Source organism: Vulpes lagopus, chromosome 6, assembly GCF_018345385.1.
Source record: "Vulpes lagopus strain Blue_001 chromosome 6, ASM1834538v1, whole genome shotgun sequence".
NCBI lineage: Eukaryota > Metazoa > Chordata > Mammalia > Carnivora > Canidae > Vulpes > Vulpes lagopus.
Genome location: NC_054829.1, coordinates 22,666,127 through 22,692,622, shown reverse-complemented (window position 1 = coordinate 22,692,622; position 26,496 = coordinate 22,666,127). Strand labels below are relative to the sequence as shown.

General features: G+C 40.9%; 1 pseudogene; it reads right to left on the bottom strand.

The window, feature by feature from the left end:
* Positions 1 to 5,123: 5,123 nt before the first annotated feature.
* LOC121493080 lies at positions 5,124 to 6,003 on the bottom strand (annotated as a pseudogene).
* Positions 6,004 to 26,496: the final 20,493 nt, after the last annotated feature.

Below are 26,496 nucleotides of genomic sequence, written 5' to 3'. Positions count from 1 at the left end.
TTACTGCAGCCTCACTAAATGGCTTATTTATCTTATTTCTACATAATTACTAGTTCCAGGCCATATGTATGTACAGAGGAACTTGAGTTTAAAAAATTATTATTATTATTAATATTTTTTTTGAGAGGGAGAGAGAGAATTTCAAGCAGGTTCCATGCCCAGCACAAAGTCTAACAAGGGGCTCTATCTCACAACCCTGAGATCATGACCTGAGCCAAAATCAAGAGTGGGCCACTTAACTGACTGAGCCACTCAGGCATCCCGAACTCAGATTTAAGCTCAGGTCCTTCTGACTCTAAATCATGTGCTCCAGCTGTTCATGGGGTTAAAACATTATTCCCAATATATGCTCTGTAGATCTCTACTCCCAACCAAGAAAAAAGACTTCCCTGTTTGCATTTGTTCTTGAGGTATTTGAGTTTCTGTTGTGATCTAAGGTGATCCTTAGCTTACACAGTAGTTTCTAGCATCTGCCAGTGGTTGCAAGAGTTTTTTTTTTTTTTTTTTTTTTTTTTTTTTTTTTTTTTTTATAGATTGTGGCTGGACTGACACCGTGGAATTATTTCATTGGGGCTGATTCAACACCTGATATGAGTATAAGGTGGCCCTTTCTACAAACTGCTTGGGTGACAGAAATTTGGAATATTAAACAGAAGGGATTTAGAGAGAATAATTTAGGTCTACCCCTTCATTTTACAACTGAGCAAACTGATAAGAGAACTACCTTATCCAACCCCTTGGTTTCTGGTAATCAATTAGTGTTCTGGTAATCAATTTATTCACTCTCTTTCTATTTCTTTCTATTTTAGTTTGTGTTCTCTCTCTATCTCAGGGCCTCTTCCTGATTTGTTTGAGGTCACAGCAAGATGGCAGGTGGGTCCCATAGAAAAGAGGACTAGAGAATTGAGTAGAAGGAGCCATAGGGTATAGGGATGTAGACTAGCATCAACTCTGATAGGGACAACTGCACATCATCACACATTGGATTTATGACTAAAAAACTGTGTGTACAGGTAAGATTTTATAGTTCAGTTATATCAGGGATGCTTCCTATTTAAAGACTACCATGACGACCCTTTGCCTTATCCATTCTATTTCTAGAAATTTATCTTGTAAAGATGTGTGCATAGGGATCTTTAAAAAAAACATATATTGTATACAATAGCAAAAGAATATAAACAACTAAAACATCCACTGATGAGGGATACAGTTATAAAAACCATGGCTTACCATGCAGTGGAGTACTATGGAGGCAGGAGATGTAATAGGACAGATCATATAGGCTGACATTGTACATCCTATAAGATACATTGTGTGAAAAAATAAGGTGTGTGCATGTCTTGGTTTTGGGTCTCTTGAAAGCCTCAGACAAAGACTTGGGTGCAGGTAGTTTATTTGGGAAGTAAACCCACAGAAAAATGAATGACAGTGTGAAGACAGTGACATAGAAAATTAAAAAAAAAAAAAAGGTGTATTATTAAGTTGCTGCTGTAGGTAAGGGAAGCCTAAATCCAGACCTTTGAAAAATGCATGGAATGCCTGTCTCCCAGAATTTCTCCCAGAATTGTCTGTCTTTTGGCAAGAGGGAAGTTTGGGGCATTTATTGACCAAACCCATCCTGTATTGGTTGGAGTTGTTCCAGGGCCTTAAATCCTGCTTCTGGCTGCATCTCCCTGTAAACTGAGCAGGCTCCTATGACTTTGGAGGAAGTGCTAGGGTTCAAGATGGAACTCTGTCAATGTGCAAGGAAGAGACCGTCCATGGGAATTGCAGGCACCAAAAAACATGCTATAATAGAAAAGATGTCTACTTGTATGTAAACAAAGTATATGTGCACATTTGTGTGACATACCTATATAAATATCCATATACAAATACCAGTGTAGAGGACTATGCGCATAGACAATTTTTGAATAATGCATAAAATCCCTGGGAATAGTGTTACCTTTGAGTAGGGAGAGAGGGTATCTGGAAGTCTAGACATTTGGGGACAAATGAGACAAAAGAGGACTGATTTTTCAATGTCTAGTTGAAGTTTCTTAACTATATGAATATATTTCATTTATAATGTTTTAATTACTTTTATTAAGGTATAACTTAGATATTAATAAAATGCACTTATTTTAAGTGTACAGCTTAATCAATTTTGTTGAACATATGCACCCACACAATTGCCCCACAGTCCAGACATAGACCATGTCCATTGAACTCCCCACCAGCCTTTTGTAGTCAGTCCTCTCCTCTTGATCTTTTTTATGTCAATATTTTGTTCTTTTCTAAAACAGTCATTTTCTGTTGTAGGGATGTAGCACAATTTACCACTTTTTTTGATGGACTTACAGATTGTGTCAGTTTTGAGTTATTATGAATAAAAGTTATCATGAGCAAGTTATGAACACTTGCAGGAAGTCTTTGTATAGACCTAGGTTCTCATTCTTCTTGTGTAAATACCTAGGGGATTTCTGGGTCATATAGTATGTGAATATTTAACTGTATAAGAAATTGCTGAATTTTTCCAAAGTGCTATATTCTTTTTTATTTCTACCAACACAATATGAGGTTTCCAGTTGTTTTACATCCTTGCCAACACTTGATATGGTTTCTCTTTTTAATTTTAGCTATTCTAGTGGGTAGTAGGAGTATCTGGAGGTTTAAATTTGCATTTTCCTGATGACAATGATGTTGAGCATACTTTTCATTTGTATATATGCCATTTATAGTTTTTCCTTTGTGAAGTGTCTGTTCAAATGTTTGCTTTTTTTTTTTTTTTTAAAGTAGCCTCCATGCCCAGCGTAGAGTTCATTGTGGAGCCTCAGCTCATGATCCTGAGATTAGAACTGAGATGAAATCAAGAGGTGGACACTTAACTAACTGAGCCACCCAGGTGACCCCCTCTTTGGCCTATTTTTGAGTTAATATTTTACTCTTGAGCTATAGAAGCTTTTTAAAAAGAGTTTTTAAATATACTCTAAATACAAGCCTTTTGACAGATGTATGTATTATACATATTTTTTTTCTGTTTATGGCTTGTATTTTCTTTTTTTGCTTGTTTGTTTGCTTTTAATACTGTCTTTCAAAGAATAGAACACTAATTTTGATATAGTCCAATTTATCAATTTTCCCCTTCCGGAATAGGTGCTTTTTGTTATTGTCTAAGAATTATTTGCCTATACTAAGGTTTTAACATTTTCCTCCTCTGTTTTCTTCTAGAAGTTTATAATTTAGCATTTATATTTAGGCCAGTGATCAATATTAAGGTAATTCTTGTTTATAGAGGCAAATGTTCAAGGTTATTTTCTTCCTGGGATAGTCAATTGTCCTAGCAACATTTGTTGAAAATTTTTTCCCATTGGATTTCTTTGGCATTTTTGTCAAAAATTAATTGACCATATATGAGTGGGCTTATTTCTGGGCTCTTTGTTCTATTCTATTGATCTATATGTCTATCCTATGTTAATAGCACACTGTCTTTATTATTGTAGCTTTATGGTAAATCTTAAAATAGTGTAGTTCTTACACTATTTTAGGATGTAGTGTAGGAGGTAGTCTAAGTCCTCCAACTTTGTTCTTCTTTTCAAAGTTGTTTTGGCTATTTTAAGTCCTTAACATTTATATACAAATTTCACTATCAGTTTGTCAATTTCTATTAAGAAAAAAACCCGGTGGCATTGTGAGATTATATTGAGTCTCAATACCTTGGGCAGTATTGACATCTTAGTAATATTGAGTCTTTGAATCCATAAACATTGTATACATCTTTACTTATTTATGTCTTCTTTAGATTTTTCAGTAATTATTTTGTCATTTCAGTGTAACGGTTTAGCACATATTTTGTTAAATTTATCCACAAGTGTTTTATGTCTTTTGATGCTATTGTAAGCGGTATTTGTGGTAGCCAGCCTCCAGATTGGCCTGAAATACTCCTTCCCTCCTGGTATTTGTGCCCTTGTATAGTACCCCCTCACACACACACACTTTGTAACAGGGTTGATCTACGTGACCAATGTTTCTATGGCAGAAGTGATGGATTACCACCTCTGAGACTAAGTAATAAAAGGCATGACAGCTCCCTCTTTGCTCTCTCTTGTATTGCTTACCCTGGAAGATATGGGAGCAGCTCTACAGGAAGGTTCCATGTGGTGAAGAAATAAGACCTTCATAAAGGAGAAACTCTACCAACAAGATGTGAATGAGTGATCTTGGAAGTAGATCCTCCAGCCCCAGTCAAAGCTTCAATGAGTGCAGTCTTAGTTGTCATCTTGATGGCAACCTCTTGAGAGACACTGAGCCATGCTACCCCCCAAAAACTGCTCCTAGATTCCCGACACTCAGAAACTATGTGAGATAATAAATGTTTGTTGTTTCAAGCTGCTAATTTGGTAATTTGTTATGTACCAATTGAGAACTAATACAGTATTGTTTCTTTTAAATGAATGGTATCTGTTTTATTTCAATTTCTAATTCTTTGTTTCTAGAATATAAAAATTCTTTTTTTTTCTAATATAGGCCTTGTATCCTGTGTCCTTGCTAAAATCAGCTCTTTTGCAGATATTTTAGGATTTTCCGCATAGGCAATCATGTCATCTGTGACAAAGACAGTTTTACTTCTTTTCAAATCTGCATGCCTTTTATTTATTCGGCTGCCTTATTAAACTGACTAGGTTTTTTAGTATAATGTTGAATAAAATGGTGAGAGCAGATATTCTTGCCTTATTTTTTATCTTAAGGGGAAAGCCATTCACTCATTCACTATGAGTATGATGCTAGCTGTAGGTTTTCCAGAGATGCTCTTTATCAGGTTGAGGAAGTTGTCTTCTGCTCTTAATTTACTGACTGGTTTAAAAACAGCCCCTCCCAATTCCTGTCATTAATACTAGATTTACAGTTTTATTATAGTAACAAATACTTGTTACAGTGAGATCTACACTCATACAAAGAATTACTATATTTAAATTGATATAGAACAATATTTACATTTTTAAGTTACACTTTTGAAATTAGATGATGAAGTGCAGTTCAAGTTTTACAACAGAGAAGAGAGCACACAAGACAAAAATAGAGGTAGCACAACAAATATAACTATCTGTTCTCGAGACAGCACATGGGGACTTTTTGTCAGAAAGCTACATCTTCTCAATCTGATTGTCCAAATCACTAAAATATGGATGATTCAGTGTAATTTTGCCAGAAACTTGTTTAGTGGGATTAACCTGCCAATGTGCTGACATTTTTGAAAGCAAATCCAAGCCATTGTCAACTAAGTTTTTGACATGGGATGTGAGGCTTCCTGGCTTCCACTTGGGAAAGGTACTCTTACAAGTCTTATAAAGATTCCACTTCTAGCCACACTTCATTATTGGGGGTGTCCAAAGCTCTGAGAATCCTGAAGAACTGATCAATTTCTGAATCTCCACAGATAAGTGGCTTATTAGTTGATAATTATGCAAATATAGCATCTGTACTCCAAATGTCAACAGGACTTATGAGCTGACCCCAGCAATACTTCTGCAGAACCATGCCGGAGTGTTATTACTTATGATATATACTCTATTAGATATTCCAAAATCTTTGGTAAGGTCCAAAGCAGCCAATTTAGTTGTTCCTTTGTTGTTAATAGATTTTGAGATCTTAAGTCTCTGTGAAGAGCTCTTCCAGAGTGACAAAACAACATCCCTTGTCTGATTTGGCAAGTGTTTACTGAAGAATCCACGAACTGACCAGGAGGGATAGAATCCAAGTTATTTCCTAAAATCTAAGGAATTCAAAGATGTGATATAACCTTGAATCCTGTGTAAGCACACCTTGAAGACTGACTATATTTGAATGACAAAGTTCTTTTAATAGAGAAATTTCCTGAATTGTGGTACTAAGAACTTCTTCCTCTTTATTTTCTAGTCTCATTTTCTTCACGGCTACCACTTGACCTATAGTTTTATGTCTGCCCTTACATATAACTCCATAGGTATTTTCCCCAATTTTCTATATTTTGGTATAATATTCCATAGTTACCCAATAGATGTGGTGAATCCTGGCTTATTATTCTGTGGTGGTAGGGTTAGGGAGGTCAGAGTTGTAGTGGAGGCAGGCACGGGAGCTACCTTGCTTATGTCATTCTTTCTTAAACTTCTGAGAGCCCTGAGAATTTTTATTATGAATCATTTTCTAATAATCGTTCTGAGTCTATTGAGATGCTCAATTTTTATTTTTCATTTTGTTAATATGATGAATTGTATTGATTGATTTTTTAACAATATTTTAAAAATTTATTTATTTATTTGAGAGAGAGAGCCAGGGGAGGGGTAGAGGGAGAGGAACAAACAGACTCCACACTGAGTGTGGAGCCTGACACAGGACCCAATCCCATGACCTTGAGATCATGACCTGAGCCAAAATCAAGAGTTGGATGCTCAATTGACTGAGCTACCCAGGCGATCCCATTGATTATAATTTCAACCTTGTGTTCCTGAGATAAACCCCACTTGGTCATCATGCATGAATTGTTTTTGAAAACCTTTAATGAATACTTTTCACTTTTTTATTATTTGAGACACATCTGCATTTCATGCATCTTGAAGAGGCCAGGGGACTCTACTTCCCATTGGCTGCTATTGAATTACAGTGGTCCTTTGGTGCCTGTATGCAGGTGGACAAGTGTGTTTTATAACCCTCTTAGATCCTTGGGGGAAGTATCCAGATGGAGACACATGGGAATCTTGGTGGGCTGTGATAATTTCCTGCCCCCTTGAATCAATTTATTTGTTCAAATCAAACATTTGTTTGACTTTAATTTGGAGGAACAGTTGAAAACTGGGATAGTAAGGAGAGGAATGGAGAGGGAAGACACTGGTAGAAACCTCAACATAGGAAGAACATTTAGATCCTGGCTGCCCTAAAATGACAAATATTTACAACCCAAAGTATGGCTCCTAGGTTTTAGTCACATCTCCAGGATTGTTTTATGGTATTCCTTCTACTTTTTCTAAGAAGTTTTGATATTATGTTTTTTCCTCCATTGCCTTAAATTTCCAATGGTGTACTAGCACCTTGGTGATAGATGAGCATACCTTTCCTTACGTATTGGCACACCAGGTAGCTTCCCAGTGGACCCTCTCCTTCATCTGACTCTGGCCTGAACTATTTCCTTTAAGTGCTTTGAGTTCATTAGGGGTTTGATCAGTATTTGGTGGAAACTCAGTGACTCCTTCTTTGGGACTCCAAGGAGATGGGTTTGAGATTCTATGAAAATTTATTTTCACTTGAGGGCATTAAGACCAAGCATTAAAAAAAACTTCTCTTGATCTGCCCTGGAAGCTGGGGTCAGTATCCATATGCTCTGAACAGGGGGACTGATATATGAGACTGGGAAAAGGAAACTTCCAGTAGATAATATGACAGAGACTGAGTGACTCGACCAAGTTGCCAACAGCTGCCAACTTCTCAAGGAAATATGTAGCAAAGGGCTAGAAGCTCTTAGCTTTCTCCCACATTTGGTCACCTATGGACCTTGGGGTCTGTGAAAATAGCTAGTGAGCAGCCTAGAGCAATGCAGTCCCTCTTTTTCTGTCCTCCATCCCATTTTGCATTCTCTCTTACCTCTCCTCTCTAATCTAGACTGGGACAATCAGATGACAAAAGAGTTCTACTGTAAAACAAGTGCAGGTAGGTATTTATAGTAGGGAAATGGACTGAATGAGCCAGCTGCTAAAAGTAGAAGGTCTGACTTAATCCATTCAGGAAGACTGTGGCCCAATGCATTTAGGGATAAAATAAATCAATTCAGATCTAATGTTTAGAAAAAGTAGCCCAGATTGGGATAGTTGGCTTCTCATGAGAAATGGTATAGATCTTTCCAAGTTGGCAACAATGATGAGCTTCACAGGCAAAAGACTTGACAGTTAGCCTGGACATCAGAAGATCTTCAAAAATCTGTTCTAATTTTCCTCTAGGAAAATTGGTCTAAACCCTCTAAGCTTTGCACTACATAAATTTCAGTCAAGCTTACTGAACCCGTAAGGGAGGTTTGGAGCTCTGACTTATGTTTGGGGAATACTAATTCTCTGTCAATTTTATGGTTGATGCTCGTTCAATTTTCCCACATGTGTAGGTTCTTTGAGTGAATAAACAAATGCACAGCATTTACTAAGCACTTACTGAGTGCCATGCACCATGATACCCCCTTCTTATACTATTTTGTTTAGGTCTCACCACAACCCTAGCATTTGCTCTCCATTTTGCTGATACACAAAGTGAGGCTTAGGTAGGATTTCCCAAAGCCATGTTGTATGTGGATAGAAGGTTGGGATTTGAACTCACTACTAGCATTGGAGATAGATACTGAGTCTTGCAATATTTGTGCAGTCCCCTTAGCATTTTATTCTGAGCTGTACGCTTACAGGCCCTCAGCTGGTGTTTGTGATGAAGGCTTTCTTGACTACATCTCTCTTTATCTCTTCCAACCTTGAGTTCAACAGCCTACTTGTACTATTCAACTTCAAATTGACTTTATGTTATCTTTTATCATCTATCTAGGAATGTAAGTTGCAAAAAATAAAAATAAAAACCCCTCCTCAACCAATATGGTGGTTTTTAAAAATGACTGCAAGTTCTTTGATACTCCTCCCATTGAGATATGGGATCTGTGTCTCCTCTCTTTGAATCTGGTAACTATTTTTGACCAACTGAGCCCTGCAGAAGTGACATTGCATGACTCCTACAAGAGGCTAGGTCATAAAAAGCCGTGCAACTTCCACTTAGTTCTTTTGGAATGCTTGCTCTCAATGCTGTGAAAAGCCAAAGCCATACGGAGAGGACACATATGTAGGTACTTTGGTCATCAGTCCTATCTGAGTCCAATCTCTGGTCAGCCCAGCCCAGATACCAGACACAAGGTGAAGAAGCCACTTAGAAATGGATTTTCCAGGTCTAGCTCTTCTGGTTCCTAGGTGTTTGAGTCATTTAGGTGTTTGTTTCCTCAGCAGAGGCCCCAGACGTTGTGGAGTAGAGACAAACCATTCCAGCAGGAGCCTGTCTGAAACCCTGACCCATGGAATCTGAGGACTATAAGGAATATTGTTACATTTTAGTTATCTGAGCTATTCTTAAATCATATGTTAAAATCATACAGTGGTCCATCATTCACAATTATTATTTTTAAACTTGTAATTTATTCATTTATTTTAATTTTAATTCCAGTGCAGTTAACATATAGTGTTATAATAGTTTTAGGTTTTTAATATAGTGATTCAACAATTCTATACATTTACTCAGTGTGTACAGTGATAAGTGTACTCTTAATGTCCTTCATCTATTTCACCCATCTGCCCACCCATCTCCCCTCCGGTAATCATCTGTCGTTCTCTAGAATTAAGCATTAAAAATGATTTTAATCTACCAGCTGACAGTTCACTTAGGTCCTCCTTGGATTATGTGGGAACCTTAATTCAATGATGTCTTCCTGTCACCAAGTTTTGGATTAGCTTGTTACATAGAAAAAGTAACTAGAATATCCAAATTGGTTCAACTAGATGGTGAGTTTTGATATCTATCGTTTCCCATTATAACTTCATATAGTTGCAAAGATTGTGATTTGGGGCATTTTGTAAATACTGACATTTAAAAATAAATATTTCTTTGCTCTTTTTCAATTTTCCAACGAAGCCTAAATATCATAGAGATTTGATACTATTCCGTTCCATTTACAAATACCCAAACAAGCTTTTCTTCAGTAGTCAGATATTTTTACATCATTTCTTTTCTCCTTGACTTACATTTTCATTCCACTTTCCCCACAGAATTTTATCCTAATGTAATATATTTTTTATGCTTGAAAGTTTTTTCATTGATTTTAGTATCATACTTCTTTGCAACAAAAACATACATATGAATTGAAATAGCATTTTAAAACATTTCATGTGACTAAAAGGCTTTCAGTATTGAGGCATTTCTTCCGGAATGAATTATCATTATAATTATTATTACTATACAGTTGAGAAACAACACAAATATGCATTTTTATATATAATTATTAAACCAAAAAGTGAAATACATTAGAAATGCATCTGTATGAAATGGATGGGAATTTACAAATTATTTCATCAACCTGTAGATAAATATTTCTTATTGGTAGAATGAGACAATTAGAAATACAATCCTATTTTTTGTTTATTAAGACATAAATGCTGAAAGTATTCACATAAGTAGATGTAAATATAAGTAATACTGTTGCATTTGAATTATTTGAGGACTTCCAACTCACATATTAAAATCACATAGTGATCTATCATCAAAAATTATTTTTGATGATCTGTCAGCTGACAGCTCAGTTAGATCCTCCTTGAATTATGTGGAAAACACTTTACTTGGGAAAGAACATGTAACCAATCATTTGAGTTGCTCACTTGCGGATGAATTTGTTACCTGCTCATTACAGACATTCACATCAGTATGTCTATTTATGCCTTCTGTTTGGAGCCCTGGAAGTTTATATTCCAGGATGCAACATATTAAGGTTTGGGATGAGTGAGAACTATGCCTTTCTTTTAGTAGTAGGGAGGAAGGCTTCCCTGAAAGAGAAGGTAGGGAATGAAAACTCTCTTGATTCGCCCAACACAGGCAGGTCAATTTTAGGAGAGTCTGCCAGAAAACTGAGGGTTTGGAATTGATCCTCATAAATTCATGCTCCCAAACCAAATATATTTGTATCTCCAAGAGTATGTGTACCCCAATTTGAAGACCACTGTTCCAAAGGCTACTAGATCCATAGTGATGCTGACACTTTTGAGGGGTTAGATTTGCTGGAGTTTCTTCCAGGGTATTGGCTCTCAAAGGACTGCTGTGTGCTAAGTGCTTTACAGGGAATATGTCACTAAGTCCTGAGATGAACCTGTAGATGAGAATGCAGAGGTTGAAGGAAGTAGTAGCCATCAAGTACCAAAGCTGAGGGTCAAGCCCCAGGCTATAGGTTAACAGAATCTGAGCTCTTTAGCTGCTGTGTTAAATGGGGTAGGACAGTGGGCATTGTGAGCGTAGTTCTTCACGTGAGCTGCTGCCTGGACTGCTGTTGCTTTTAATTTTGTCTCCTCCTTGGCAAGTTTCTCCAAAGCAGTGGTCCTTAAACACACATGGTAGGGCCACACCTCCTGAATTTCTGATTTGGTAGGTTTGGGTAAGGCTGAGTATATGTATTCCTAATAGGGTCCCAGGTCTGGGAAGAACACTTTAAAAACCACATTTCTAACCCATGTCCATCCTTATGGGAGAATTTCCATTTCTAATGCTTCTGGGAACTGATGTTTTATCCTTTAAATTTCTTTGGGGCTGAGGTTTTTACCTGCCTAGGAGTACATATAGCTGTGCACATTACATGTATATCCCAACACTAGAAAAAGCTTTGGAAAAACTGTGCTGCAGAAATTTTTGCTGGAGATTCTTTGAATGATATTATCCATAGGTGTGCTGCAGAAGGAGATACACAAGATCCTCTGGGTCTTTGCCAAGTTGTTCTCTCTGTCTGGATAGAATGTCCTTCCCCCGTTCTTCACCCACTGGTTCAATCTTTCAGACTCATCTCCAGATACTGTCTTCTCTCCAAACCTTTCTGGCTAAGTACCCTTTCCCTGACTTCCTCTAGCCCCACACAGCATTATAGAGTCCTGATCTTGTCTATGTGATATTTCTTCCTCTGAATGATAAATTTCATACTAAGTGCTCAATAAATAATAACTAGCTAACATTTACCATATGGTAGGCATTTGCTAAACACTCTACATATACTATTTCATTAAATCCTTGCAGCAACCTTATGAGGTAGATATTGTTATCGTCCCTATTTTACCATTGAGGACAGTGAGGCACAGAAAGGTTACTTAGCCAGGGATACAAAGCTATTCAGGGGGCATTTCCTTGTGGAAGTCCCTGCTATCCAGGACTGACTTGTAGGCTTGCAGCCCCAAATATTGATCTATCAGCCCGTGAGCTCACTGACATCTAAAGAATGCCAGGCCTTCAATTTGTGTAGTGACAAACGCCAAGTGGAATGTATGCTCCATGCAGTGCATTCTTTCTCTTATGGCAGGTTTCTCAAGGAGCCAAGATATATAAGCCTGCACTGGACTAGCCAGCACAAGCTCAGACCAGGGGAGTTAGTAACGTGGGCCCAAACTATAGTGACCTTGGGTAGAGATAATCTCTTGCAGCAATAGAGATGAATGCATTAGGAGATATAAGGAACTTAGAAGTGTGCCAAGTATATAGCAAGAACTGTGGAATTGTAGCCATTAGCATTTTAGTCTCAGTGCCCAGTGTAAACCTGGCTTATAGTAGGTGCTCAATGCATATTTTGAATTAATAATAATTGTATGAATGATTCATTTGAGTAGAACTTTGCTAGACTCTACTGATGTTTGCTTGAGAGCAGTGACTTTCAAAAGAATTTGACAGTGACCTACAGTAAAGACATACATTGTAAACTGAAACTACTACACATGTATATACACATACACACACACTTGGAAATAATACTTCTCATTATTACATGTGATGCATTCTTATATTTTCTATTCTATTTCACTTAAAAAAATACTAGTGTCCCCTGGTACATTTTACCACCTACTAAGGAAAAAGCGCTGTTAATTTGATAAAACAACTGCCTTACCAGATTTTCTTCTTTAAGGGACATATTCCATCTATAGATATGTTAATATCCCTAGGCAGGTTTTGCATATCTTTGCCCTGACTATATAAAAGACCGACTTATTTTCTAATTTTCAAGTTGTTGGGTGGCTGGCTATATTCTGGTCAATAGAGACAGTTTCTCTTGTGGCTGGATACATATCTCATCTCTTGGCTGGGGCTGGCCTTGAGATTTGTGTTTCTTTTCAGGCCAGTGGGTGTAGCTCTTCCATGATGCTCCAACTTTCTCAGGGCTGGATGGGCTGAAGCCATGGCCCAGAAGTAACTGTGTCAAAGGCCTTGTACCATTTGGGGAAAGTTTGGACTTGGCTAAGGAAATTCTGTCTTTCCTTAAGGTCTCTTGGTCTTATTTTGAACCCTTTCACCTAAGATTGACCAGTGCCTACTGTGGGGAGGGTCATGATCTTACCCTGCTCCTTAGTCCATCCCATGTAAGTCGTCACCACTCCTCTTCCTGACATGCGCTATTGGCTCTTTGGCACCAGTTCTACATTGGAGAAGCTCTTTTGTTGGCTTTTAGGCCATATTGTAAGTTTTTGGTGGCTGCACGGGGTGAGCAGGAAAATGCATTTGCTGTTGGAGAACTGTCATGGGGTGGGCCAGGCTGTGGTGTGGTTGAAGGAGAGTGTAGGTGGAACATGTCCTGAAATGGGTTTAGAACTGTAGAGACTCTAGACAGAGGTGCTCTTTGAAACAGACTGGCCTGATCTCCATTTGCTGCTTTGGATTGTGCTTCTCTTTCTGGGGTCACTCTTAGTTTTGTCAAGTGAATGGTAAGGACAGAGTCCTTGGGAAACTTTTGTAGTCATCATCTTGGTTCTTTTCAAGGCTATATATAAATGCCTCATGTGATACTAGTTCAAATCCAAGGAGAAGAAGGGACAGGGTTACAGGGCCAGGGAAACTTAACATGTCAATGTTAAGTTACTAATAACTCCTGCTACTATTTATTGAGGGTTTTTGAGCTTTGACATCTGTGGATTCTGTCTCCTGACTCAAACTGGAAGCTGTGTCTCTGCTCTATAGCTTGTGTCCACTATTCATCTTTGTTGTTCAAGCATTTTAAGCTCTATTCCATTGTTTCTTGGAAATGCTACAGCTAGCCTTCCTAAACCATGGCCATTTCGGGCTCCTATTATTTCTGGATTTAGAAGGTAAACACCTCCATCTGTCTTCTCACATTCTTTTTGTCCTTCTGTTCTCCAACACTTCAAAAATGTTAGTGTTAGTCTGTTCCCCCCAAAGACTTGGTAATGTAGGCTCTTTCAATTTGCTGATTTTGTATATGTTCACATTTCCCACATATTCCCTAGCCTATTTGTTGTTGATAGTTATTTTTGCAAAGTCTTCATTACTTCCAAATTGTTTAAATGTGTTTCTTGCCCCTTCTCCCTTCCCTTTATGTACTTTCTCTTTTTAAGCAGTAGGTCTTAGATTTTTGGATTCATGGAGTAGAAGTGGAGAAAAAAAAAAAAGAAAAGAAAGGGTAACTTACATAGGGTTGCTATCTTTTTATTTTTCCAAATAAAGACAGTCATTGTTTACCATCACTTTATAAAAGAAGTTGCCCAGTGGAAATACAGTAGATATCAATTGCCTTTATGGAGATATGGTTTCATAGAAGCTCTATTTCCTCACTGATTCTAGTTCACTGCAATATTTTGGGCACCTACTGTGTGCTTAGCACTGTGGTGGACACAAAAGAAAGATTAGACTTTTGCCTTTATCCTTAGGGATTCCCCCAGAGGAGACAAGAAAAGCAGCTGTGGAGGACTGCAGCTTTTGGGCCCATCTTCCCATGAGACTGTGAACTTCTTAAAGATAAAGATCGTATCCTGTGTCTCTGTGTCCCATGGTACCAGCACGGTTCTGACACATCATACATGCTCTATCAATGTTCACTCACTCAAAATGAATTACAGCATGTGCAGGATCAAACATACATACATGTTCAATGGTAGTCAGTCATGTGCCACTACGAATAGTGCTGTTCCATGAATTGGAGGATAAGGCAGGAAGGCAAAGGTTCACAGGTGACGCAAGCCGATAGGAACACTTTACAGGAGATAGTGATACTTGAAATGGGCCTTCAGGAATGAGCAGAAGCCATATGACCTGGCAGTAAGCAGTGGGAAAGCAGTAAGCTGTTGGAAAGCAGCTTGAGGCCCAGGTGATAATACTCAGGAGAGCTTCTATCTTTGTTTTGCAGGCTAATTGCTTATTTGGAGTTTATTTGGTAGCATGGGTGGTGATAGACGCCAAAGAGCCATTGAGGCCATTGATTGAAAACTGGATGCTCCTCATCCCCCAACCTCCACCCCATGGGATGTTTGGCAATATTTGGAGACATTATTGGTGCCACTGGGATGTATTTCTGGCCTTTGGTAGAGGCTAGGGATGTTGTTCAACACCTTACAATGTACAAGGCAGTCCTTTTCCCCCACCAAACAATTGGCTGGCCCAAAATGTCAATAGTTCTATAGTTCAGAAATCCCGATGCAGGGGGATTGATAAGGAAAAGGAAATAAATATGGTGCTGTCAGTAGGTATTTATGATCACAAGCAGTGCTTGGAAGCCATGGCTTCTATAACAGGGTAACACTTACCTCTTGTGTCTCCAAGGAACTTCCCTTTCCTGGCAATTTCCTATCATATTCCTCTTCCTGACTTGTGTTGCCAGATGTCTTTCTTCTCTCTTATTGTGCCCTCCCCCTCTTTGGCTTAATGCCTCCAGAACTTCTATTGGCCTCCTGCAAGTCAAGACCTCAGAGCGAACTCCAGGAAACTCTGGAAGGTTGTTAGCTCAAGAATAGAGTTTGGAGCTGAACCCAAATGGTCTTGACCCAAGATATGTCTTTACCTGCATGTCATCTAGGCAAAACCTTCTGTTAAGCGTCACGGTTATGTATTTGTTCAGAGAACATTTTGGCTTTCTCACATTTCTAACCTGCTGAGCCCAAGTTAGGCTTTCTTTTTCTCCCAGAGGTGCCATAGTGACATTTGTTTACCTTAGGCATAACAGCAGGGAATAAAGAGGTATGTATTCCTGTAGTGTTAATTCTCTATATGTTAGTAAGTACTCTTTGAAAAAAAAACTCCCCGTGGAATCGATAAAAAAAACCAAAAAACCAAAATCAACCTAAACAAACAAAAACCAAGCACATGGATACAGAGAAAGATACGTGGTTGCCAGAGGTGTGGTAGGGAGGGGATGGGGGTGAGGGACATGGGGAAAGGGGGTTAAAAAATATAAACTCTCAGCTCTAAAATAAGTCAAGGGAATGTAATATATAGCATGGGGACTATAGTTAACAATATTGTATTGTATATTTGAAAGCTGCTACAAGAGTAGATCTTAAAATTTTTCATCACAAGAAAAAAATTGTAATTATGGATGGTGATAGATGGCAACTAGACTTATTGTGATCATTTCACAATATATACAAATATCAAATGATTGTGTTGTACACCTGAAACTAATATAATGTTATATGTCAGTTATATATATACTAAATATAAAGTTCAGAAAAAATATTTCAGTGCCACTTATGTCTAGGACGCTACTAGGTTAAACAGAAATTTTATTGTAAGATTTCTTTGAGCCTTTGTTATGCATATGAACATTTTGAATTTCTAAGAGGAAGATATAGTATTTTATATGCTCAGATGTAACTGACCCTGGGACACCTTTTGTATACTACAAATCAACAACTTAGTTTGGGAAGCATTATTATAATGGAAAAGTATGGGCTTCAGAGGTACAGCTCCTGAATTCAAACCTCTGCCCCAATCACTGAGTAACTCATTTCTTTGGATGAGGTACTTAACTGTTTGAAGCCTCAGCTTCCTCATCTGGAAAACAGTCACAGGCAAATAATACTCCCTTCACAAAGTATTGGGTGTTACCTCCCAATCTCATGCTTCCATTATTTATCACATGGTTCTGCAATTTGTTGTAGATATGAATGTCTTTCCTACTGGACTAAAATCATTGAAGCCCTGGATAGTGTTTTGTGATGTTTGTATTCTCTATTCTCAGTTCTCCCCCCAATTCCTGGCAAGTCATGGTGCTCAAGAAATGCTAATTGAATGAATCAATGGGTAATATATATATAATATACCTCGTGTAGTCTCAATGAATGTTAGTTCTTGCCTAGATCCTTCCTTTATTCTTTCTCAGTGGATAAAAACTTTTTGGAAGAGATAGGGAGGAGGTGGAATGGGGCTGTGAAATGATGGTGCCTTTGACCTTGACATTTGGATTTACTATAAAGGCTGCATGAGGATCCATGCTTCATGCATATGACAGTTAGCTAATGTGCATCTGAGGCTTGCTTAAGGAAGGGATGCTTATTTATTTGTAACTTTATACCACAGAGTAATATGATCTGGAACATTCTATTCAATTTAGGACATCAACTGTTAGGAAGGAGGGGATATTGTTTTTTTTTTTTTTTTAATACCCCTAATCCTGACTGCTTCTTGAAAAGACGATGGGGGAGGATAAAAGAGACATTCACAGCTGATGAGGGTCTTCTTGGAAGGGTACTGAAGTACTCAGATGTTCCAAATTATGATAACAGTTGAAGGAAATACTGTTGTGTACAGAAAACACATTTTAACCTTCTTCTGAAGAGCAGTGTGTGTCATAAAGAAAAATACTTTGGATTAGTGTGACCAAACCTGGGTGTCAGTGTCTGTGAGTTTCCTGCCTTCTGGGTCTGAGTTTCCTTGTCTCTCAAATGAAGGTTTGGGACCAGAAGATGTTTGTAGGTCTCTTTGGATTTGATAAAGTACAACTCTGAAACAGTCGAAGGTGTGTTAGAAAAGAGAGTCTAGGCTCCATATTTTTTTCCGTGGGTAGAACTGAGACCAGTTGACACTAGGTGTGAAGAGAAAAGGCCATTTTCCTGCACAATGAGAGTTATTTCAGGGGTCACCTGGGTGGCTCAGTGGTTGAGCGTCTGCCTTTGGCTCAGGTCGCGATTCCGGGGTCCTGGGATTGAGTCCAGCATCAGGCTCCCCATGGGGAGCCTGCTTCTCCCTCTGCCTATGTCTCTGCCTGTCTCTCACGAATAAATAAAATCTTTTTTAAAAAAGAGTCCTTTCAGAGGTAGGGAGAATGTGGACAAATCTTGTCACCAGAAATGCCTCTAGAGCTACTTGCCTCAGTTGTTCTAGGGATTATCTTTAAGACCTTTAGCCTTCAATTGTTTTAAATAAACATTTTATTTTAGAATAGTTGTAGATTTAGAGAAAATTTGTGAAGATAATACAGAGAGACTTCCCATATACCTTATATCCAGTTTCCCCTAATATTAACCTTTTACATTAGTATGGTTCATTTATTGTAATCAATGAACTGACAAGGATCCTCTGTTATGAACTAGAGTCCACATTTTATTCTGATTTCCATATTTTTTTTACCTGATATCCTTTTTCTGTTCCAGGATCCCATTTAGGTTATCCCATGATATTTATGCTCCTCTTGGTTGTGACAATTTCTCAGACTTCTTGCTTGTTTTTGACGACTTTAACAGTTTTGAGGAGTACTGGTCAGGCATTTTGTGGACTGTCCCTCAGTTGGGGTTGTGGGTTTTGGGAGTAAGACCAGAGAGGTGAAGTGCCCTCCTCCTCATCACATCCTAACAAGATGACTTATCACTAACAACATGACTTATCACTAACGATACTGACCTTGACACCCCAACCCCATCCCCACTCCCACCCCCCCATGAGAGTGTTTGTCAGGTTTCTCCAAACTAAAGTTATTATTTTTGATCCTTTTATACTATACTCTTTGGAGGGAAGTCATTAGGTACAGCCCACATTGATGGAGTGAGAAGTTATGCTCCACCTCTTTCAGGAGAGTCCTCAGTTTTCAATGAAAAAATAAAAATTATTTTGACTTTTGCTCACCTCCCAGGTTTCATGCAGAGCCCCAGGAGCAATGAGTGAGCCTGTTCTCATTTTTCTTTGTCAAAGTGAGACAGCTAATCAAGGTGCGGGGATTTACTTAAGCTAACAAATGATTATCTTTCCCTGTAGAAGGGTTACCAGAATGCTGAATTTGCTAATTACTCTTCTCTCGCTTCTCCCAAGCAGTGATCTTGAGAGAGGAGACAAATCTATCTTCAGTGAGGGCTGCAACTGAGGAATCTGGGAGGCTGAGGAGAGGGAGGGCAGCCATCTACCAAAAATGAAGGAGGGTGGGGCACCCGCAGAACTGAAGTGGCCTGAGGGAAACGATGTGGTGAAGAGGGAATTAATGGGGAATTTGGTCTCTGGGCCTAATTGAAATTGCTCAGTCTGTGCGATCCATCAGCATTTCTTCTGGATTACTGCTTGTACCTCTGCTAATGGGGGTTGAAGAGAACCGTTTATCTTGGGGCAGTGGCTGGGAGGAAAGGCCGCTTGGATGAGGTCTCTCAGCCTCTGTTCTCAACTGCCTACCATTATCCTCCAGATCAGGCTTTTGTCAACGTTGTTTTCTCTTCTGCTCATATCCAGCATTGAAGATTGTGCTCAAAACTGCCATTAACTAACTGGCTGCGTGATCTTGGATCCCCCACTTCCTCATCGGTAAAGTGATATGTTAGTTTGAATCAAAAAGTGTAAGTATAGGCACCCGTGATGCTTTATTCCTCTTCATATTTTTGGCAGAGATTGCTAATCCATCTCACCACTCTTTCCTGCTGAGGACAAGTGTGGCCTCAGAATCCTTCTCAACACAGTGTTCTATGTATTAACTATAAATCAGTTGGGGTGGGGATGCAAGTCAGTGATTTGCTATCCCTGGAGTAGGCTCTTTGGGTCCTGAAGATTTTAAGATTTGGATTTGCACAATCCATCCATTATTCAATCAACAAATATTTCTGCGTATGTGTGCATGCCAGGCACTGTGCTAGACTATACATGGTGGATAAAAGAGATGTGCTCCATTGATAAAAGTCACATGTATCCCTGTAGCTCTTTGCACAGTTTAGGGAAGTCAAAATAATCTGACGGTGGGAGAGGTAGGAAATAAATTTTATTAAGCACTTTGGGCAAGTTTTATTTTATTTTATTTTATTTATTTTATTTTATTTTATTTTATTTTATTTTTTTTTTGGGCAAGTTTTATTTATTTATTTATTTATTTATTTTTTTTTGGGCAAGTTTTAAATAGATTTTCTCACTTAATCCTCATGGCCATCCTTTAAGTCAGGTAGTAGAAGAAGTTGCCCAAGGGCCTAAAGCAGTAAGTAGTAAAGCAGAGATTGGATCTTTGGTCAGTGTGATGCCAATGGCAATGGTTTTTATACCGTGCCTTACTCACGGTACTTTACCTTTCTGTTCTTCAATTAAGAGGTTGTCTTCAATGAGGAAGGAGGGATTAAAGTCCATGCAAGAGAGAAAGTAAAGGCTGGATGCATTTAGGTGCTGCTGGAAGCTCTGGCTGAGGCTCCTGTGTGGGGCTGATGCTGCCAGTTAGCCCAATGGCACAGGGCTCTGGCTAGAACAGTGCTATAAATTAGGCCAGCCCTGAGAATATGCCTCCTCCAACCCCCTGGATCATTTATCACAGCACATCAGCCTGATTTCTGCCTGGGCATACCTTGCACTTTTGGTGTAGCCAATCCTCTCCCAGTTTTTAAGCTGCTTAAAAGCTATGGGATTTCTCCCTCTGCTCTTGTGCTGTCTTGAGATGTAGTGCCCTAGAAAGATGTATTTAGGGAAGAAGAAGAAGGAGGCAAATACTAGGCCCAGCCAGGTTGAACTTGCTCTCCTAGATGGGGCTCTGCTTCAAACCTAGACCTTGACTAGGCCTGAGCACCCAGCCCAGCCTTGCTGTGTTCTTATACCTAGTACAAAGCTTCCCACGAAAACTTTGCAATTCAGCTGCTGAATGCCCAGAGCTTCGTTCACAGAGACTAATGATGTTCAGTGTTTGGAGGTCCAGAAAGTTCTCCTTCAATAGTAGGTTCAAGCTGGGTGAAATAAAGGACGTTCTGGAAAAGAGATGGGGAAGAAAATTCCTAAGGCTTCAGTCAGATATTTCCAGAGACTACAAAGACTCCCATTTCTCCTAGAGAAGCTCTCCTTTTCTTCTTTTCCTAAGTAACAATTTAGTGGGCTATGTGGATCTCTCCTGCCTTTTGAGTGAACTAAGTATCTCAATTGGTCCCAGTTGTTTTTAGTTTTCCCTGAGAATAAAGCTTGAAGCAAGGGCTTATGTGCCCATAGCTTATTTGGGAGGGAATAGTGGATGCTGGGTGTGCCAGTTGGAACTTCCTTCAGAAATGCAGGGCTGATTCCCTATCTGCTGGGAGTGTCATGTCTGAGAGCCCTCAGCTGTCAGCCCTTTTGGGATGGCCTCCGTTGCAAAGAGGCACCAGTTCAAGGCCACAGTCACTTCTGGAGTGGATTACATCCAATAATTGATGGAAGCCAGGATACAATACTCTAGCCCCTTCATCCCAACACAGAATAACCGACAAGTGTCATCTCAGCTTCAATGCTCTTCCAAGGGTCAGTGGAAGCTCACCTGATGCTTCTGTCCTCCCTCCCTCCCTCTCCATGGGTGTTGTTGATTCCTAGAGCCCACTAACAAATCTAACCTTTGAGTCTGGGAGAGCAGATGGTAGGATAGTGTTTGGGAGCTGGATCACTATTGCTTGGAGATCAGTGAAGACTATGTTAATGAGGTAAGTGGAATGGTGCCACTTTTAATCTGTGGGGTCTTGGGATATACACCAGTGGACGAGGATGGATTAGTTGGCGCAGTGTATCAGCATTGGAGAAATATGGGGTAAACAGTAGCCACAAAGGCAGTGGCATTGGGTAGCTGTTGCTAAGGGTTGATTTGTGACCCCTCCACCCAGAAAGACTACTAGGCACCCTCTCCTTTTGTTGTGGTCAGAAATTGCCTCTATGTAGTGAGCTGGTCCCTAGAAGGGCTCATCTGGCTCTTTCCTTGGTCACCATAGCCCTGTTGGCTGTTACCTAATCTCTGAAAACTTGTGTTCCTATGTTTTGTCTGATTTTCCAAGTTTAAGATAGGAGGGTAAATCTGGATCCTGTTATTCTGTTTTGTCCAAGAGTGCAAGTCCTTTATTTTTATTTTTTTAACTTACCATTTTATCAACACAAAGGATTATAAATGAAAAAAGTAGCATGCTGGGTGGTCAGAGTTCTACAACTTAGCCATTAACTTGACCAAGGCTTGCTAGGATTTTTCAGCCAAAACTGATGATTTTCTGCCCTGTGGAAGTAGGTCTCTTTCCATAATGAAACTTGATGGAGACTGGTTGATGTCCCAGTAATTGATGTGAGTGTCCCATTGGTAGGTGTGAGTACCCTCCACCCACCTCCAGCAGGGGGCAGCTATATGGGCTGACATCAGAATTTTGTTTCAAGGATCAGGGCTGTTTGGTCTGGGTAGTGGCTACCAAGGATGTTCAGTGGCACAGGAGCAAGAAAGCACGTAAGACTAGAAAAGCCACAGAGGTGAGTGTGGAGTGTATGAAAGAAAACAAAATTCAATGGCCAGCCAGGAGGCAGGTAGACACAAGAAGGAAGGAGAAAGTCAGAGCAGAGCAGGGAAGCAGGAACCCAGGCCCTGTGGCTGTTGCCTTTTCCAGATCTGAAGCACCAGAGGCATTTTCTCTATGGGAGAGTTAAAGATGGGTCCAGTTAAAGATGCAGAGTCAGGGGGATGCTGGAAGGACAGCCTGCGGGGCTGGGTCTGACTCTTCTACTTTTTTTTTTTTTTAATTTTTATTTATTTATGATAGTCACAGAGAGAGAGAGGCAGAGACATAGGCAGAGGGAGAAGCAGGCTCCATGCGCCGGGAGCCCGACATGGGATTCGATCCCGGGTCTCCAGGATCGCGCCCTGGGCCAAAGGCAGGCGCCAAACCGCTGCGCCACCCAGGGATCCCTGACTCTTCTACTTTGAGGACATTCTTCATTGCATTCCAGGTCTGACCTCTCCCAGAGAGCATCAGATTCTGGTTTAGAAACCTATGAAGCAGGCTAAGCTTTCCCAGGAGGGCTGATACAGGTGTAATTTTAGTGTCTGGTGCTACTCTCCCATAAGTGACTTCCTTAGAGCACAGTCCTGTGGGGCACTTTACCTCCCTTGTCACAGAGGCTTAGCAAACAATGCATTCTACATCCTCATCTTGAAGAGTCATTAGCAAGTTAAATGTTCTCAGAAACCCTGCAAGGGTTGGGGACACCTCAGCGGTTGAACCTCTGCCTTCAGTTCAGGGTGTGATCCTGGAGTTCTGGAATTGAGTCCCACATGGGGCTCCTTGCATGGAGCCTGCTTCTCCTCCCTCTCCCTGTGTCTCTGTGTTTCTCATGAATAGATAAATAAATAAATAAATAAAATATATCCTGCAAGGTGAAAGCTATTTAATTTTACCTAGCTGTTTCTCCCTTTGCCCTGCCATGGGCAACAGGAAGCCCCTCTTTGGTAACAGGCTTGCGGGTGGGAGGGTACAAACAGTCCATAACAAGAATTGTAAGAGAATGTGGATCAGTCTTTCTGTCATACTCACCACAAGTCCAGCAATGCTGATTCTTGTGCTTCTGGGCTCCGTCCAGCTGTTCTAGCTAGATAGTTCCTTTGCAGGAGCAGCTTAGCTTGTCCTTTGTGCTAGAACACTCGGTCCAATCTCCCCCTCCCCCGCTTCCTCTTCAGTGACTGGCTCATTCTTGACTCTACTGCCACCTCACCTGCTCACAGAGGCTCCCCTGACCACCCAGGCTAAAGTTGGCCTCTGCCAGTGAGTTTATTTCCTTCGTAGTGCTTCTCTTCTAAAATTATCTCAATTTATTTCCTTGTCCTTTGAGAGAAAGAAATTTCCATCAGAGTTGGGATCTATCTTCTCTACCATGGCATGCCCACAGTCTAGACCTGCATTGGGTGCTTCATACATAATAACAGTTAATAGCCATCAAGTCTGATTGAGTGTTCCTGTGGGACAGGCACCGCTCTTGGAGCTTTCCCTGTGTTACCTTGTTTTCAAGATTTGTTGAGTCAATGAGTTCTCCCTGCCCCTGCCCTTACAAATCTAGCCTATATCTAGTCCTACCTTGACTAGAAAAGTCTTCTGGCCAGCACTAGCCCTTTGTCCCTGTCCATGACACCACTTATTGCTTAGGATCCCCCATGCATGTACAGATCATAACTCATTGATTTCCTTCTTACTAATGGTTGATTTTTTGATACCAATTTTACAGCTTGGTTTGTAATATTTATTTGGTAGCTTTGCTGAGGGGAAAAAAAAGAAACCTTTCTGAACTGTGCTGCAGTGTTGCTGGAAAGCCTCTCACTGGACTGGTAATATCTAAATGTGAGCTTTTTGGTGGCAGGAGCTTTCACTCAACTGCATCACCAGACATTCACAGAGTATGAAGCATGTGGCAGGTCTGGTCAAAGGCCTGGGAACAGTGTTGAACAAGGCAGGCACCCCTCTGGATGCCCTGTGCTTGCCTTGTAGAGGAGTTTTACAGTCCTCTGCACATTTATGGTGTTAACACGTGACTGGACATTCATTCACCTGTTCACTCATTCACCAATATGTGAGTACCAATTAACTGGTGCTTGGTGTATGGATATAACTGAGTATCAATAGGCACATAACTCACAGGACAGTGTATGGGGGGAGGGGAGAGGTGATCAGAAATCATAAATCCTATGAAGCTGTAGGAAGGGGTTATAGACTGGGGAAAGATGAGGAGGTGTTCAATGAATACCAGGGGACTGCTTCTCCCAACAGTGGGCACAGAAGTGCCGGGAGGTGGGAGGAAGCCTGGCTCTGAGAACCCAGGAGCTCAGCAGAAGGGACATTAGCACGGGCTGGTTTAACACGGGTTAAATAGAACAAAGACTTTTTTTTCCAGCATAACTCAATCCTAGGCTTGCAGCAAATGGTTCCCTATCCCAGAGTGAGTGAGACTGGAGACAGAACTGCCCTTTGAGGGCGACCTGCAGCCTGGTCCTGCTGGGTGTCCGCCAGGAGCTGAGGGTTGGTGCAGAGCTGACACCGAGCTGCTCCCCGCTTCTAGAATAAATACCACCGAAATATAGACTGCCTCCTCTGAATCCCTTCCAGCTTGCAGTGGGGCAGCTGTTTGTGCAAGTCAAACATTGATTCAGCTGCTGGTGGGAAGGGGTTCAGGGCGGAGCGGCTGGGGCGGATGGTAGGAAGGGGGAGGGGGGAACCATCGGTGGGGAGCAGAGTTGGGGGAGGCCCACTCAAGGGTTAATTCCTCCTGCCTGTGTCTCTGCCCCTCTCGGCTGCAGCCTGTATTTATAGATGGGATAATTGCCGAGGCTTTGAAAGCAGCGTGCTGGAAGCAAGGCGCTGGTGCGTGGGGGTGGGGAGGCCTGGGTCCACCTGCTCCAGGGAGCTGCCCCTCCCCCACTCTCCCCACCTCCTCCTTAGGCCTCCTAACCAGACTCCGCTGGGGATGGGGCCCGACTAGCAGCGCTCTCACCAGGTGGGAAGGGCCTCACTTGTAGTCCCCCAAACAGCCCCAGGCAGTGCATACATTCACTTGTCCCTGCTCTTGGGTCAGGCCTTTCCTGACCACCTCAGCTAAGGGGAGCCCTACAAAGGAACTCTCTAGAACCTCCCGTATTTTACTTTTTTCATAGCACGAAGATTATGTTGTTTATTTTTTACTCGTTTACTGTCTTCTTTGTCTACCCTGTTTGCTAAATGCCTGGCCCAGAATAGGCCTTCAGTAACTATTTGTTAAATAAATGACTGCTTATTTAACAGAAGAGGAAACTGAGGCTCAGAGCCATGGAGAAATTCTTGGGGTCACAGTGTGAGCAAATGGCAGGGCTGAAATGAACGGCGGGTCTGATGGGCTTCAGAGTTTAATGTCTTATCAGGGGGACCAGCAGTTGCAACACGGAGGGGCCAGGCTGCCAGGGGAGGGGGGGGAGTGGTGTGTGTGTGTGTACGTGTGTGTACACAACTCCCTCAATGTCCTGGCTGAAGGGGCAAGTGCTGTTCAGCTGTGGCTAATTGTTACTGGGTCTTTGGATTTTTTTCAGGACAAGCCAGAAATCTGGGTTTTTATGTGAAATTTCCTGGTTTTTAAACGCTGACAACAAATCTATGTTAAAAACATACCACACAGCATGGGCCAAGCACAACACAGCTGTGGGCTGGAAGGGGCCTGCAGTCTGCAACCTCTGCCCGCCATCACCTGCCCTGTGTTGAGAAGCAACATTGATATCAAGGACACCACACCCAGGGCACATTAAAGCCCTTCCTTACCTAGTACTTAGTAGTCCTGATGTTCCAGCAGGGGGGTAGGGGACACTGCTGCACCCATTTTACAGATTAGCAAACAAACGTGGAGGGATTTCTGTGCAGCCACAGAGCAGTGGCAGTGAGCGCTCACTCTGGGCTCTTTGCCTTCTAGCTCAGTGTTGTCTGCCCTGCCTGGGGCCACCTCTGTCCGTGTGTTTTATTTCTCCATCTCAGTAGAGGAGAGAAGAAAGGCTATGGGGTGGATGGGGATGTAGACAACCCGTGCTGGGCCACCCACAGGTTTGGGGGCCCCCTCAAAGGATTAATTACCAGCTCCCTATAGAGTGACCTCAGCTGGCTCTTGTTGAGAAATGCAGTTATCCAAATGCTGTCCTGCTGTACCGATACAGCTTTGTAATGCACTTTAATTCTGACTGGGCTGGTGGTCTGACCTGCTAGAGAACAGCAGAGGAGGGAGATTGCTAGAGAGACAAGAGAAGTGAGGAAGAACGTCCAAGAGTCAGGAAAGGAAGTGTTCATGTGG